The sequence below is a fragment of the Polistes canadensis genome, unplaced genomic scaffold (assembly GCF_001313835.1).
Source record: "Polistes canadensis isolate GaletaPanama2010 unplaced genomic scaffold, ASM131383v1 scaffold_62, whole genome shotgun sequence".
Lineage (NCBI taxonomy): Eukaryota > Metazoa > Arthropoda > Insecta > Hymenoptera > Vespidae > Polistes > Polistes canadensis.
In genome coordinates, this window is record NW_014569609.1 from 527,359 (window position 1) to 531,726 (window position 4,368).

At 29.0% G+C, this 4,368-nt stretch overlaps 1 protein-coding gene and 1 long non-coding RNA gene across 2 annotated transcripts in view; one reads left to right on the forward strand and one right to left on the reverse strand.

Annotated features, from left to right (window-relative positions):
- LOC106786007 overlaps positions 1–4,368 on the forward strand; it is a 226,729-nt gene that overhangs the window by 26,147 nt on the left and 196,214 nt on the right. The gene's annotated exons all lie outside the window — the stretch shown is intronic.
- LOC106786008 overlaps positions 1–4,368 on the reverse strand; it is a 14,985-nt gene that overhangs the window by 5,035 nt on the left and 5,582 nt on the right. The window contains exon 2 of the long non-coding RNA XR_001381601.1: positions 2,968–3,178. This is a non-coding gene — a long non-coding RNA (uncharacterized LOC106786008). The remainder of the gene's footprint in view (positions 1–2,967; positions 3,179–4,368) is intronic.

Genomic DNA, 4,368 nt, shown 5'->3' on the forward strand with positions numbered 1-4,368 from the left:
GTAATTAAATTTACCTACACACACACACTTCACATATATCGTATACATGGCACACATATATAATTAAATACAGAGAGAGAGAGAGAGAGAGAGAGAGTGAGAGTGAGAGAATGAGTGAGACAAAAAAAAAATTGCAAGTAACGAGAAGTTAATGGATGACCTAGACTTTTTCCCACCGTTCATACAATTCTAGTTCCTTTTGTTTTACCGCGTGGAAATAATTCAAAGAGTGGTTGTGTTCGATACGTCCGGCAAATGGCTGGGATCTACCAACGATACTCGAATAAAGCAGCAGCACATGCTGAAATTCTGTAGAGAGTTAGTTGCCTTGCCGATGCACACGACGACCGAGGGTCGATGCTCGGCTCTTGTATATACAATGAAAGCAAAAAGATTGAAATAGAGAAAGAGAGGAAAAGAGAATCAGAGAATTAGAAAGAGAGAGAGAGAAAAAAAAGGATATGAACGATTCGAATTCCTCGCGTACCACAAACCGTATTTTGCTCTTTAAATAGCAGATATGAGTTTGTTGTAGATATTTCAGTTAGGAAATGAAGTAAGAAAGGGGGGTGGGATGGGAAAAGAAGGTAATTGAAATAAAAATAAATAATAATAAACGAGAGGGGGGAGGGGGGAAAGAAGTATAGTATTTTTGTTTCGTTTTATTTCGTTTCGTTTCGTTTCGTGTATCTTCAACAATTTCCGTCGTTATATCGAATTTAATTGCGCTCATACGCACGTGGTTTGTAAAATTGTGTTCCCGTTAATCCCCACGTCGTTTCGTTATTTTCCATACCATCGGCGTGCGATAAAATTTGATTTACTTTAATACAAACATATATATATATATATATATATATAAATATACTATCTCGAAGTGAGAGTAAACAGTATGCAAACAATTTCATATTATAGTAACGTCAATAAATATTAAGCGAAACAATCATAAGTATTCAAATTAGTGTAAAACCAATTCTATATTCGCGTACATATATATATATATATATATATTAAACAAGTACATAAATCTCGATCGAGTCGTAGTAGTAATAAAAAAATAATATAAAACAAATAAAAGAAAGAAAGAAACAAAAAATAAATTACAAACTTTAAAAAAAAAAAAAGAACAAAATTACAAAATAAAACTAATCTGGTATATATTTCTTTTCTTTTCTTTTCTTTTTTTTTGGATTTAAATTACAAAAGTTTAACTGACATGTTGTTTCTTAATACTTTTCGTAAAGTTATTCGTGTAATTTAACGCGTGTTTCTTGCTTGGCAGGTCGTTATCCTTGCAACCAATGATCCACGAGAAGTAATTAAAGTAAACACGCCTTCCTCTCTCACTCTCTTTTTTTTTGTTTCATGAAGAAATTTACTCGGCATTTGGCCTTCTTTTACAATAGCCTGGGTGGGTTCTCTTTTTCAAAGAGGTAGAGCAACAACAACAACAACAACGAGGTATCTAGGAGGAGAGGAGAGGTACTACTATCTAGCTAGGGGGTGTTTAGTTCAAGCTTGCGTTCAGATCCTAAGTAAGTAGAGCTGCTATCCTTGCAAAGTATCAAGGAGAAAAGAAAACTAATGCCAGGACTCTATTTCATCGAGTTCTCTTCGTTTTTCCTTCGGTAATCTTGCCAGGGCAAAACCCGAATACAACGACTGGCATCCAATACAAGCCGAGAGTGTATAACACAATAGCAAAGTATAGTCTTCTAGTCGTTCTCTTCCAAAGTCGATTTCTCGTTACACGAAGTTTCTTTAATTGAAGTACCTCGTCTACCTTCTGTCTTTCTTTCTTTCTTTCTTTCTCCCACTTTTTTCTTTTTCTTTTGTTTTTGTTTTACTTTTATCAGAACGAACAACGCGTATAACTTTAAGTTCAATAAGATACTATAGTATGATAGTTTTACAATTATCGAGTTTTTGTATACAAGTATAGGAACATGTTAACATGATTGCGATATGTTTTATTGAACAGAAGAGGAATCCTATCAAATATTAAAATTATTAGAATTTTATTTTCTTTTTTTTAGATTTGAAATGTTTTTGTGACACTAAAAGTAAGTGTTTGCTTGTTAATTTTATGATATATGGATAATTATATTAATGAAACCTGTTCCTGATAAGTAAAAACTGTGTACTACTTGGTAAAAAGAAACATAATTTCCCTAATTTAATTAGAAGTAAGTGTTCAGAGTAATTATATTTGAAATGCAATGGTGTCTGAATATTTGAGCTGATGTGAGTTATTGTATGTTTGAATTGTTCATAGGTTTGGGTGATCAATTTCATTTTTAGAGTATTTTTAAATTTTATAGCTTTACAATTATCGAGTATTTGTATACAAGTATAGGAACATATTAACATGATTGCAACATGTTTTATTGAACAGAAGAGGAATCCTATTAAATATTTAAATTATTAGAATTTTCTTTTCTTTTCTTTTTATTTTTTAGGTTTAAAATGTTTTTACGACACTAAAAGTAAGTGTTTGCTTGTTAATTTTATGATATATGGATAATTATATTAATGAAACCTGTTYCTGATWAGTAAAAACTGTGTACTACTTRGTAAAAAGAAACATGAATTCCTTAATTCAATTATATAGAAGTAAGTGTACAGGACAATCATATTTGAAAAGCAATGGTGTCTGAATATTTGAGCTGATGTGAGTTATTGTATGTTTAAATTGTTCATAGGTTTGGGTAATTAATTTCATTTTTAGAGTATTTTTAAATTTTAATATCAAAGTGCTTGATAATTGTTCCATTCTTTATATTAAAAATTAATTTTTTTAATAATAATAATAATGCTTAACGCTACTAATTGAGAAACATGTTTTTTCTTTCGAATTAAAATAAATTAAATATGATAGGTGTTCTTAATTTTATAAATTTTCTTTAATTTTTGTCTCGACGAATTAAATTAATTTAGAAAATGAACGATTTAATGTATTACATTTACCTTAACGTTTTCCATTTCAACATCACCAACATTATTCTACAGAAAAATATTTTATTTTACATACGTGTTGTGTGTGAAATGTGTTTTCAATAATTCCACCGCAGTCTCAATTATTTATTTCATTTCGATTTATCCCAGTCGTTTGTCGACCGATCATGCTGATTAATCAAAGTTCTCTTTATCACAGGAAGAAATGTTAATTGAATTTACCCTGGAAAAAAAAAAAAACAAAAAACATTTTAAAATGTATACATTTCAAATTTTCTTTAATCATTATTTACGAACTCACATTAATATCAGGATTATTCACGAATCCAATAATATATATATATGTGTGTGTGTGTATATTATATATTAACAATAAGTGATTTATACGATCATCATAAATAATAACAAACATAATCGAACAATGTAATAAATTTATTCTAAGTAACTCTCTCTCTCTAAAAAGACTCAACCTTATCATTGAAATTAATTACATTGCACGATTCTGTTATTCATTATTCACCATGCTCGTATTAAATCACTTTGTCTATGACATATAATTATACATATATATATATGTATAATATTACATTATACACAGAGAAATGTAGAAATAATATAAATTTGATGTTAAAAATGAAATATTAAATTATAAAATATAATATACATAAATCACATCGATTGTTATATAGAAAAAGATGCTAGAAATGGATAATATTTGAAATAGTTAGAAGTTTTTTTTTAGAAAGATATGAAAACAAAGACAAGCCCAATTGGGTATGATTTAACAGCTTGGAAGTAAAAACAGACGGTTTGCACAAGTAACTCGTTGTCATCCCTGATAGAAATGAGAGAGAAAGATATAGGAAGATATAGGAAGATAGAAAGAGAGAAATTCACACATACACACACATATATATATACATATACATGTACGAAATCCTTTTAAATCCGTCGAGATTCCCCTTCCTATTACAAGTGGCCTTCCCATTACGGTTTCTTGTTAACATTGCAAGAAATAAGCATCTCAGGACGTGTGCTGGCGTATTTAACAAGAAATGGATGTGTGTTTCTGTTAAAAGTCAACGTTGAAATACACACACATATCCTACATTAATATACTATCCACGAATACTCATATGAAGTATCATAATCTCTTATATAATTACAAGTAAGCAATCAAGGAAACATAAACTAAGAATATTATAAATATATTTCCATTATTATATATTCTATATATGAGCTGTTTATTTTGAAAGTGGCATAAGTCACTTTTTCAAAAAAACCTAGTTAATGGCAACACTAATTACAAGTCTTTTCATTTTCAATTAAAAAAAAAATAAGAAAAAAATGTGACTTATGCCACTTTCAAAATAAACGGCTCATATATAAATTAATATATAATGTAATAAAATA